The sequence below is a fragment of the Varroa jacobsoni genome, unplaced genomic scaffold (genome assembly GCF_002532875.2).
Source record: "Varroa jacobsoni isolate VJ856 unplaced genomic scaffold, vjacob_1.0 scaffold_959, whole genome shotgun sequence".
Taxonomy (NCBI): domain Eukaryota; kingdom Metazoa; phylum Arthropoda; class Arachnida; order Mesostigmata; family Varroidae; genus Varroa; species Varroa jacobsoni.
In genome coordinates, this window is record NW_019213861.1 from 89,744 (window position 1) to 102,507 (window position 12,764).

A 12,764-nucleotide genomic window follows, 5' to 3' on the forward strand; every position below is an offset into this window, starting at 1 on the left:
TAGTATATTAATTTAGTTTAAACCAGGGTAAAAAGCAAGACTGTATAAACCATTTTTGGAGCTGGATCCACCATAAACGATGTATGCGACTCAAAGCTCCCTCAAGATATGCTAGAAAAATGGCGGTTCCCGGTGTAAATGGCTTTGAGAAACTGTCAAAGTCTGCTTTGTGGTACAGCGCTGAAGCTACTCGACCTCTAAGGGAACACTCAAGAAATTGTATGAAACTGAAACTCATATAGTTGAAAATATTGCGTTATATGGAAGTTGTGTGAGTACAAAGAATTCGTCGTACCAGATGTATTTCTCTTAACAAAAGGTCTCAAGAGGCGCCTTAATCTCGAAACTAAGGGAAAATATGGCGCTCTCCTTGCAGACGTGTGAAAGAAAGAAGATTGACCTTGATCTTCATAGAACGAGTGCACCTAAAAGTTATGTATACATTCGATTATGTGTTATAAAATACGTAAGTCTCCACACGTCTTAGTATCAGAGCTGGCTTCCATGTTGCAGTTGGTTGCGGAATTACCGAAATATAGATTGGAAAATTCGCATGCGTTCTATATTTCGATAATTGACGAAACCGGCATCCCTTTTTTTGACATTTACTGCCAATGGAGGGGCATATTTGCGCCATAATAGTTTTCAAACATATATATGTTACTTACACTACAGTTGACTAGTGCTGACCTTCAATGTGTGAGCACTATAATGTGAGTTATCTTTACCTCCTGCATTTATCTGTATTATTTGTCTATAGAAGAAACTAAATATACTAAGCAAGAATTGTTTTAAGGTTTACATATATTGTAGTAAGTAGTATAGACAAATATCTGCCCAGACACATAGAAACTATCTAAGCATCAACATCCTAGATCTCACCTTTTACTTACGTAAATTGACACTACTGCTACAACTCCTATTTGTGCTATATCCAGGTATACACTCGAAGTATTCGTGCTCTCAATAGCAGCTGCATTGACGGCAGCAGGGGCGGTCGGTCGGTCTTCTAGTGTTGCCGTGTTTTTTTTCCCAGTAGGAGGTAGTGGGAGGAGATAAAGCGTATTATAGCAGCAACAGCAAAGCACTGGGAATGTCTACCATTTGCAAACTTTGGGGTATTCCCCGTTGTCAGCCGCGAGTAACGGCTAGTTGGCGTCTGTTCCTTGCCTGGCTACATCTCTGCTGGCTTCCCGCCGTTGCCGTTGCTCACTCTCAACAAGAGACGAGTTGTCCTGTTACTCTTTCCGTTTGGCCTCCCTTTCCAACTGATTCCACTGTTTGCCGCAGCCGTCATTCTCTCTTCTGCAAATTTCTGCTGTAGCAGGGGCTAAGGCCCAAACCCTTACTTCAGCCCCGATTCCTGAGAGGAATCGGGGGCGTGCCTATGCTGGTGTCATTGGGGTTGCAGGCATAGTGGGGAAGATAGAAAGGATAAAACGATGCAGACCTAACTTGAGGGCGCAGAACAAAAGCGAAAACAGTCTCTTACTAGCAGGACAAGTCCGAGACTCCCTTGACGATAACCTTGCCGAAGAAGCAAAGCAACATTGGGACCAACGGCGCTTACCCAATTTCTGGAGCTCTGATGCTTCTTCTTCCGGTGCTGCTCCTGTTCAAGCGTTACTAGCCTAGAATCCTGATCGTCGATGCCGTAATGACCATGTCCTTATGACTTCCGTCCTGCTGTCTAGATAGTGCAAAAGGTGTAGACTGAGAATTTATCCATGGCTGCATTTTGTTGTCATAGATATTTTTGGCCTGCACGAGAGTGAAGTGAACACCACTGTTTCGATGCAAGCGAAAACCCAAGCAAAAACAGCATTCTTAAAATGCCATGAAATTCAAAATTAATGATGTGTTGTATTGAACGTCACCTTGTGGTATGTTAAGCGCGTTCTTTGTAAGCGCGACTGGGAATCGAGCCTTTTACAGACTGGGACTTTCTTTGGAACATAAGACAGGCAGTTTTAAATTAAGCGCACAAAGGAAAGTACATTTTGCACTCTCTGCGTGCTAAGTAGAGCACCCCACAAATACGTGACTAGACACGCGCAGGAAGTTATTGGAGAGAGGTAGTTGGAGTAAAACGCCATCGCTGCGAACATCCTTGACCATTCAGCGAGTACACCATTCGTTTCACACTATTGTATCGGAGCGGTTACAGCCATTTCTCAAATAAGAACCTAAGTGAATGAAAACTGTGCTTCTTTGAATCTTAAAAATACTTTAACGAATGTCTAATTATTGCGGTATCTGTAATTCGTTTCTGCTCCTTAATGTTCAGTTCTTATCGCTAGAGGCACGCAGTAAATATAAACAGTACGATGGCATGCGATCTGAGACGACAGTTCCCTTCCGTTTCCCCTCCAATGAACCGTTTCTTAGCGTCAACGTCGTTAACCGCTGAGTGTTTTTGTGGTGGAGACAGCCTAGAACAATAACAGTTCAAAAATATTTATTTCAATATGAAAATGTGGTTCACAGAATTAAATATATTGTCCTTACTGGATATAAACCAACATCTTTTGTTAATGACCGGATGCTGACTTAAAAGCTGTGACGGATTACTGGCTGCCAGTCGTAACGATCGTTTATTACCGATTACTGGAAAAGGTGCAGTCTTTGACACTGTCAATTCATAGAGGCAAGTCAACAAAAACAGAAATATAGGAAGAAGCTTGTTCATAAAAATATGTATATATATATAAAAAGACTATCTCGCTTCCTCTAGCTATGATTGTTACAATATTTTTCTTTGACTAGCTTGAAGACTTCTTAATTAGGTCAACGTGATCCTTCTCTAGAAGTATAATTTCCATGAGTACTGTACTTGTGCGTCTGTACGACGTTAATCTCTTGATTATACCCTGATGTGCTTCTCTGGTATATATGCTTATACACACAGATTTTTAACAAAAGCAACTCGCGCTATAGTTTACGGAATCAATTAATTTTCTGATAGATTAATCGATGAATAATTATTTATTACTGTAGGTACTTCTTGAACCAAAGTATTTATGAATCGCCCCTTTCGGAAAACTTTCCAATCGCACGCGATGAAGCGTTGACATCATCCTTAGCTTATCGGGGTTTGCGACTTACTGCATTTAGTATAAGTATAATAACAAAAAATCCGCATATTCTTATACATGGCATTCATACCCAATATAGGGGTATCAGGACAACACTGGCGTCATATGTGACTTACGAGTACGCAAATTTCCTTCATAATGAGGGCACGATGACGTGTTTGCAACACTTTTTCTAAAATCTTACAAGATATGGGGGCCCATCTTAAAAACCATCGTGATAAGCATCGCATTCTGCGCGAGACGTTTGGGTGATTGTGAAAATGTTGATCTCGATAAAATTTTTTAGCTGAGATACGTATCTTATTGCAAATGTGCAAGTGAGACAACACCGAAGAAATACAGGACTATTTTTTAACACTTATCGGTTTCTGCTCATCGGTTACTGCAAGGTTCGGTGTTATACTTGATGGAGAGTGTTGACCTTAATAATATCAACAATAGGACAAGACACTTTTCACAGTGTTTGGATGGTTATTTTGTGCACCAATTCAGAATAGCTTAAGCGTTGCGCCTGCGGAAAAATTGAAACTTACTTTTTTTACAAATAAGCCAAGCATCACATGATATTTAACACTATGATCTACCGAAAATAGCTCCACATTTTGTAAAATTTAAAAAGATATTGTAGGCGCTTTACTACAACCGCATTGTGAGAGAAATGACCTTACACATAAATTTGCATTGTTTTATGAATACATCTTCATTTCAAAGGACAGCTAGATGCTAGCATTGTATCTAGTTGTTTGATCCATTAGCATGTCTATCACATGTTACAGGTAAAGTCAGAGGAGCGCATAGGAAAAGGGTTAGAATTTTTGTATATAGATAAATGCGTGTGTACTGTAAGACATGTGTATATTACATAGGGAAAACACTAAAATCAGACACATAAAGAGTAAATGATTCATGTTTTTTTCCAAGTCACTTTTTGTATATTATTACTTGGTTCTTTCACCTTGTACTACACGCTGTTTGGTTGCTGTGACCACTCAGTGTGCCAAAAACATTTACATGCTATTTACATTAGCATTGCAGTAGCAAAAGCGTTGGCCAAGAGCTGCTGTCACCTGCAGGACTGGGGCCACCCGGACCTCGTTGAGCTAGCCTGCAAATACGGGATTCTACTGACTCTTTTACATGCCCTTCAATCCCCATACACTTCAGCACCGAGCACTGAGTCTCTTCTTAAAAGTACGACGGCTATTGTGACCTCTGCAGTAAATGTAAACTTATTTAGAATATTTCAATGGAAAATTGCTGCCGCTACTAGTTTTTTGCAGAAATAGTAGAGAGTGAACAAGTGGCACCTAAAATCAGACAAGCAATCGCGATTTACCATGTCTGTTTGCATGTGCAGATAGATATGCACCGTCTAAATAGATAACAGATTAGACTGGACGATTGGTTTTTGAGAAAAAAGCTGGAGATAAAATTTCGCATACGGCTATAGGAAACGGGACATAATTTATAGATTTGCCTATAGGTTGTTCCATAGGGTGAATAATTGAGATTTTCCGGAAATAAATAATATCGAGAAATTGAGATTTGCTTCATAAACAAATATGCAAGAACAAGACAGCAAACAGATTCGCGTTTGCTTTAAAAGATTGGCATCAACGACTCTACGACGCCAAGTCTCCGGCGTTGCTCCTAAACCATGCGGTGTTATTACTTCTATACTTTATGTAGGTGTTTTTCAAAATACAGCTTATTTCTTTACTTTAACGTTCTGTGTGCGCTATGGCGCTCACATTTTGGCAAGCTCATCTATAGCTATTTTCTCTGAGAACGAATTTCATTTATAAAAACTATATATTCAATGTTCTTCTTTACGACCCATCTGCTGGTGAATAGCTGGTTGAGACAACGGAAAAAGTGTAAGAAATTGATAGCTAATGGCCAATATCTGACAAAAACTTGCTAAAATTAATTTGAGCGTTTTAAAATTGAGCCTTTTCATTTCAACCACAAATCATTTCCTGGAGGGCTGCAAGAGGCGAGTGCTACTGAACTTTAGGCTATAAAATAAAAATCCAGCCCAGTCACTTTAGGAACTCTTTTGTAGCTGGGAATCGGCTGTATCACTGCCAGATATCACCTAAGTGCAGCACTAGAAAAATAAAAAATTAAAGGCAATCAAGTTGATGCCGCGTGAACCAAGTAAAAATGCCATTTCTTCCAATGCATAATTGACTTAAATTACTCGTATAGCCTACAAAGCGTAAGGACCGGGAAAGAAACTAATTTTTGCAACAACCTTAAGTTTAAGAAAATGATAGTTAAAATTTGGATAAACCTTAGTTTACGCAACTAAAAAATTTAATGGAATTTTAAAAAAGATAGTTTACTATAAACTTCAAGAGATCAGCAGTTGTAACCCCTGAACAAAGCAAAGGTTAGCAAATTATTACGATCGGATATCCTAAACAAGGAAGAAAAGAAAACGTCAACTATACAAGAAGCACAAGACTAACCACTAATGGAAATTAGGCTTCTTAGTGCTTCGTGTACCTAGATAAACGAAAAAGAAGTTCCCATTGACGGCGCTTTTCGAGGTTTAAATTTGAGAAAACTCAACATTGTGTGCTACAATCTGGTTTACCGTACAAACTTTATAGTATTCAGTTCAAATATCTAGATAGACTAAATAGTTTTATGAAGGAAATAATGTAAATAGCGAAACGTATTCATAATAATTGCAAACGATAAGTCGCTAAAATTTGTTTTGTCGTAAAAAAATGAAAAGCTCATTTTGATATTCTACTTTAAGCCAATTCACTTCAACAGTAGAAAAGAACCATACCTTCCCGAAGGAAATACAAACTCAATTTTCCATAATGCATGTGAAACGACTGAAAATACTGAATTGATTTGACCCTTTTCTGTGAAATGCAGAATATGTCAATATTTATACGATAAACTGGCATTATTCAGATTCAGTTATAGCGCGTTATATGTTGCAAATTTTCACTGTGAAATATAGAATATATGTTTTTCATTGATCCTACAATTGTAAGGAATTGTAGTAAATAAAGTTTAAATAGTTCTATTCGTTAATAAAGAGAACTTAGATGCCAATTTGCATCAACTGAAAAGTAGCTCAATGAGAAACATACAAAAAGTTAATAAACGAATATTATGTAATAGTGTAAGTTGGCACAGATAATGCGAGCATAACAGTGGAGTAAGCGGCACATAGATCTAAAAGAAGAAGAAAAAAGAGGGTGAAAAGGACAAAGGGCCTAATTAGAATTTATTAGAAGGCATCCGTCGATGCTATGTGCCGTCAATACTCTTCCACGGTTGAATGCGGCAGCTAAACAAATGGACAGATACGAAGGCTCCTGAGAGGGGTGTATTGGGACAATCGCTGCTTCTTGCACAATTGTTGCACTAGTGATTAAATGCATCGAATGCAACGGTAGCGACAGAAAGTAGGTGACACTGTTAGCTTGCAGATCGGAGTTGTAATATGAATGCGAGCATTCGTACTTGCTGTTTTCGGGTTATATACAGGTTCGCTCATGCACGATGGCCTTTTTCGACCCTATACATATTCTTAATTAATTCTTGAATAATGGGCCTACAAGAATATGAGTAACACTATTGGATATGCAATTATGTACTTCTATAAAATGCATTAATCAAAGTGACTATGAGTCCCTAAATATCCAGTTATATTTTTTTAGTTTTTCTTTCTATTTACTAGTAGTAGTACACCCGGGAAAACATAACTAAAATACGCTACAAACTTACAACAAAATATATACCTTTACACTTTAGCTATGTTCTTCTTTAAATAGATGTCAAATGAGTTCAAATTAAAAAGATGAATTCAAATTAGAGCCTTAGGCGCTCGTAATCAAATTTGCTATCCCGTATAAAAACAGTGGAGTCATTGCATTCATAAGTATATTAATGATGCATACACAGCCATGCAATGGTAATTACAATGGGCAAAGGTGTTCGAGGAATAAAGTACTTCATTTAACAGGTACGGGTTGTTGAGAATTAGTGACGACCGACTTAGTGAAAAACTTGTAATATGTAGGTCTAAACGGGCACCAAGCAAGTAGTTTGAGGCAACTTACTGCTACGTCACTGTAAATTTAAGTGTATATGCACTAAATGCGTTGTCAAAAAGTAGGCAAATAGCATTATCAGCTTAAAAGTACTTAGATGCAATTTCCGCAAGTTGCCTATTATACTTAACAGTCGCATTCATACTAGCTCTATAATGTCTTATTCGTGGCGAGTGTATTACCGCATTACTCCTTTTGAGAATAATGCTTACATGGCCTCTCTAAAAAACTTACTTCAAATAAAGGTAAAACTCGTTTTGTTTATAATATGGCTTAATTTGGCAAAAAAATGTCCAGGTATATCTTTGATAATACGCGACAAGTCTTAAAAATAAAGGGATTGTTAGAAACGAACATGGTCTTAGTTCAGCTAGAAACCGTTATGAATTTTAAATTTGCGATCCACCGTAGTCTATGGATAACGCATTTATGGATAACTCAAATATTTCAATCGTCGCTAAATTTGTGTCCATTTCAAAAGCCTCTAGGTATGCGTGTTCAAAATTCTTCGTCATCCATGCGATGAGCTACCGATCGCGAAGTTGGTTTTTTTGTCAGTCGTAGCAGTACCGTTAGTAAAATGTCATTTCATCCATATGGACAATCTAGGCAGTCTACATTAACCGGTAATCGTCTTTTCCATGGAGGTCAGCGCTGATAAGTTGGTCAAAGTATGTAGTATTAGCGCACTTTGCCCTTTACCTAATCAGCTTCTCACACGGGTGTCTTTCCTTCGCTCTCGGTTATGCCTCTTGTTCTCTGTGGGCCATTGGCAGTTCTTTGCCACCCTCAATAGGTGCACCACCACCCCCTCTTCCAATTTCCATTGGTCTCGCTTACGCACTACTCATGTATACCCTTTCTCCAACGGACCCCACTTTAATCGCTGACGTCCTATTGATCCCAATGTACCCGCACTCACTACGCCTAAGGCTTCCTGTGGTCCTTAGTTGTTACACCTCTCTGTTATTCTCATTTATACCCCATTTTCCCTTGCTTCTTCCTATCGTTCTTCTCTAGCACTTTGTCCTGACCTCTTTCACTGCCCCCCACGCCGGTTTGTGCTTCTGTGGTGCTGAAATGGACACTTGCGTGATCAGACTCCGTAAGCACTCGTAAGTACTGCACCCTTCGATGACCACTCAAGAAACGATGGGTAACTCACTAGCAGGTGGTGTACTTAAGCATTTCCTTTCAATTCAGTATAACAGGCAAAACTAAAGGCTACCAGTGATATTCGTCAACTAATAACCGCGGATAACTAGTACATGAATAATTTTTTTGCCTTTATCTTGCCTATGGTACTTTATTGTACGGTGAGCTCCGAATGCATACTTGTAGTTACGTTATGTACATTAAAGAAGCATCAGAATGCATACATTTATTACTAGGATGAAAAATCTATAATTCAGAAAACTACCGCAATAATTAAGTAAACAGGCATAAATACGTCGATATCATAAGCAAAGCCCTATTTCATTTTATATGTTTCTATACATATAGCAGATGAATCAGCTTTAAAAAAAATAAGATGAATTTATACAGTAATGGCCTGGACCTTGAAAAAAGGAATTTATGTTTTTGAATAAGAGCATTTTTGAAGTATTGAGGAGTCTACGATCGATATACGAAAAATTCACCAGAAAGCCAATTTATTTGAGCATATATATATATATATATATATATATATATATATATATATATATATATATATATAAGAGGCCAACGAAAACGTAAGATGAAACCTTTCAAGCGGAAAGATCACGTTGCAGAGATATTTTTGCAGCGACTGTTTGAGGCAGCATCGTTGAGATGAGGTAGAGGGAATGAATGTACGAGACATTCAGCATGACGTTCTTATTACGTGACGATTTATATGAAAATATGTATATTAGCAAATAGCGCTTTTCCGGGGCAAAGTTGCCTTACTACAAGGTACTTCGGGGTTGCTCTGTAGAGCGGATGGATTAGTATATTAAACTCGTAGAGGCCACACCAATATCGAAAGAAAGCTCCAGGGAATCTGATATTAATAGCATTTAACGAGTGTTAGTGAAAATGTTTATTTCGAATTTCAGGAAATATTACAAATTTCCAACTTATATATCTCTGCACGATTTTTTCTTAGTTATGATCTTTTTTGTAACTTACACATTTATTGAATCAGTGTCGAATTTTTTTACCTCCTACGTATATCTTTCTTAGATATTTTCTGAAATATGTATATGAACAACCTCGACGCTTTATTGTTCTTGCAAATTTAGTTTTTGTAGATCTTTTATTATTATTATTATTATTGAAACTGGAATACTTGAATTTCTTAAAAAAGTAGATTATGCATCCATTAAAAGGACGACGATTATTACTTATGGTAGATGTGACTGCCATCTAAACTTTTGATCTATAAGTACATTTTTGATGTTAGTTACGATGCCATGTTTGTCAGTAAGCTCATCCTTGGTAACACAAATGTATATTCCCAGGTTAATCGTGTTTTTTTTTATAATGATCAACTTTTTGCTTTTGAACGACCTGATAACGGCCGAATTACTGATCTGGAATATCGTACACATGTTCTGCTCTCCATCGAGCTATGGTCTGTTAGTATTTCGTGGTATGTAACATTCATAATACCTTCAAGTGATTCCGCTTTGCTTGGTACTGAGTTGATGAAGCTCCACCGATATAATGAAATTATATTACCTTGATACATTTATGGTGTTATTTCACTTAAGAAACAGGGGGCTGATTATTTAAAGACATACATTCTTAACGCTTATCTCCCTCTTAATTTTCCAACGATCCTAGTAGACTGATTTCGGGAAACCAGATAAGCCATTTTACTCGCGATTGCATAATGGCTCATATCGATCATTTCAGATCGGTAGGAACTGCTGATCTATGTCAAGATGTCGCAATACGAAATAAAATTTTTCTATGTACAATTTGCAATCAAAAGAGACAACACACTCTCTTGCTACTCCTCTAAGTGAAGCAATGAACGAAACAGAAAGGACGGAATAGAAATGCAGAGTACGCGATTGCGGAAAGACAGAAATCGGAAAGCAGCTCATGCGCTCCGTTCAAGTCAACGCCGTTTAAACGATGGGGCCTTTGGTGATAGCGACAGCGGATATGCCACAAGCGGCGGCATGAGTTTTTCGGATCATGTTCTCAGTATCTGTTAACGGAACGGCCGACTATCCGGTTTCGCACGTTCTTTTCACATTCCGGATCATTCCAAGGTCAGCAACGGCGACGATGACGCTAGAACATTTCATTTTCTACTTACTCTCACGAATGCCCAGCCACCCCTGTTTTACCCCATATTCATAGGACGAAGTCGGTTTGCGAGTGTAAGCGTCCATTACGATGTTTCTGGCAATCCCGCTACACTTTTTCCCGCTGTGTATTCAAACCCTGGTACGCCACGACTTTATGCATTTCTCTGGAACGGCGGCCCTGCCTACGTCCTCCTCGTGACTGATAGAAGCACTTAAGTAACTACGGACTGCTAACTTTTTCAAGCTTTCACTTAGCCTTAGCAAATACGTAGAAAAGAACGACTTGTAAAATCCAATTCGATGTTGTGCTTTTTTGGATGCTAGTTGGTGTGATTATATAATCAATGACACCGATGACTAACATTAAGAACTGCTTGAAGCTGAAAGAGAGACCCACTGCAATCTATGCATGCCTTACTGATACAAGGAGACGTCAGTTTTTTCGTCGAAGAGTCTTAGCTTGTTTTCTTTAACTTCACGTTGTTTCGGTATCTCATTCCGCGTGCTGTGGACAGCAGTTTTAACCCTATCATTCATCTACGACAGACAACTCGAATTAATGTTATTTGTTCTTTTTTTCAGGTCAATTCTGTGTTCCAAATACTCTCAACAGCTTTTCTACGAGGCGAAGGTCTGACGCCATATGCTTTGAACTGTGTTAGAACACCGTCAACCGTGGATGGAATTTGCGCTGTAAGTAGAGTCCATCTGCCTTTAACTTGCCGGAACCAACAAATGTTCCTTTGCTAGATTTAGTTTTTCTGTTGTTTAATTCTCCATACCACCAGTTTATTTCACACTACAAATAGATCACTGGCCTACGTTTACATTCTTGCCTGTAGAACTTAATATTAGCATGAGTGGAAGCAACAAAAGCCATATATAAAAGTAAAATGTTATTCCTTCTATTGATAAAATATCCTTTAACAATAATTACCACTGACGACACTATTGTAATTTTATGTAAGGTGTTTAGAAAGCCACGGAACAAATGTTACGCGCCTGGAAAAGCATTTTCCGTGGCGATCTAATTTCGTTACTTGATCTGTGAGTGCATGTTTAGACTGTGAAGTCTATTAGTAAATAGAAAAAACAAGAAAACCAATACAGAAAATATTAATAGAGATTCTTTTCAATTTTTTAACTTTTTCGTTAAACAATGATTGTGCGTATGTTTTGTTGTTCAATTAAATTAAGTAAAAGCGTCATTATTAAGCCATAAAACTAAACTCAATGTTTTTAGGTTGCAATTTGCGTGCACAACACACCGTATTAGATACCACGAACCTATAGAAGCATCAGAAGTTAATTTGCGTTAGTATTTCAAGAAAAAGTCGTCTCCGCCAATTGTCAAACATATGTTTGCCAGTGAAGACCGGGTGATCAAGCACAATAGTTTTTTCCTAGAAGCCATACAGTGCCTAGTGTGGATTTGAAGAAACGAAATTAGACCCCTTGCCAAGCACTGAGCAGTTTAGGGTTACTACATACTAAAATAGTCGCTAAAGGTATATGAAGATATTATTATGGTATTATATTTAAGCTAGCATTGTCTACAAAGTCTTTTATCGTTATGCTGAGTGGAAAAGCAGCATCACATGGGAAACACAAGACATTGTAGTTCAATCATATAGTACGTCGTGTGGGCCGTAAAAAGTAAGCTTGTCTATGATGTCAAGAAAAATAATTATGAGAATAATTCATGAAAATAAACTAGTTTTACAGAATATCGAAATTCACTATTGTTCGATGCAACACTGTTCGTCACGCGTCTACTTCGAGTCAACTTTATAACATCGTATGACAGCATAACTATTATTCAAAACAATAAATGAAAAGCCATGCATGGATGAAAAATTACGTCTCGTTTAAAGCGTATTGCTACTACGTGTGTATGGGCACCAATCGCTCCTATATCATGCGTTCATAAAAGCGTATGAAAATAGTTTATCCTATAAACTATTCTAACCGAACTGAATCAGTTTAGATTAGATTTAATGAGCTGCAAATATCTTCTATTACATTAAAAAAAGCGTTTGAGCCCAAGAAACCTGTTTAAGCAAGACGAATATTGAGCAATGACATTAAACTGTGGGTATATCAAATCAGTTAAAATGTTATAATTTCAAATTGTATTTCAAATGGAACTAGTTACCAGAGGCCGAACAAAAAAAGCGTTTAATATTTTCAGCGTAATAACATGTACGAGGTGCAACTGAGAGGTTTTTTAACACGCAATGTGTTCAATACAATTTACCACGAAAGTAGCTTTGATAAATCTTATATTGAAAAGCTTTGTAAAG

The 12,764-nt window shown here is 37.7% G+C and overlaps 1 long non-coding RNA gene across 5 annotated transcripts in view; it reads left to right on the top strand.

Moving 5' to 3' along the window:
• Positions 1-8,017: 8,017 nt before the first annotated feature.
• Positions 8,018-12,764, top strand: part of LOC111265347 (uncharacterized) — a 36,251-nt gene continuing 31,504 nt past the window's right edge. For 2 of the 5 annotated variants that reach the window (XR_015313026.1, XR_015313025.1), the window contains exons 1-2: positions 8,021-8,292; positions 11,044-11,154. This is a non-coding gene — a long non-coding RNA (uncharacterized LOC111265347). Of the gene's footprint in view, positions 8,293-10,063; positions 10,423-11,043; positions 11,155-11,704; positions 12,698-12,764 lie in introns of those variants that run through there. The other 3 variants (XR_015313024.1, XR_002683403.2, XR_015313023.1) reach the window with 3 other exon arrangements.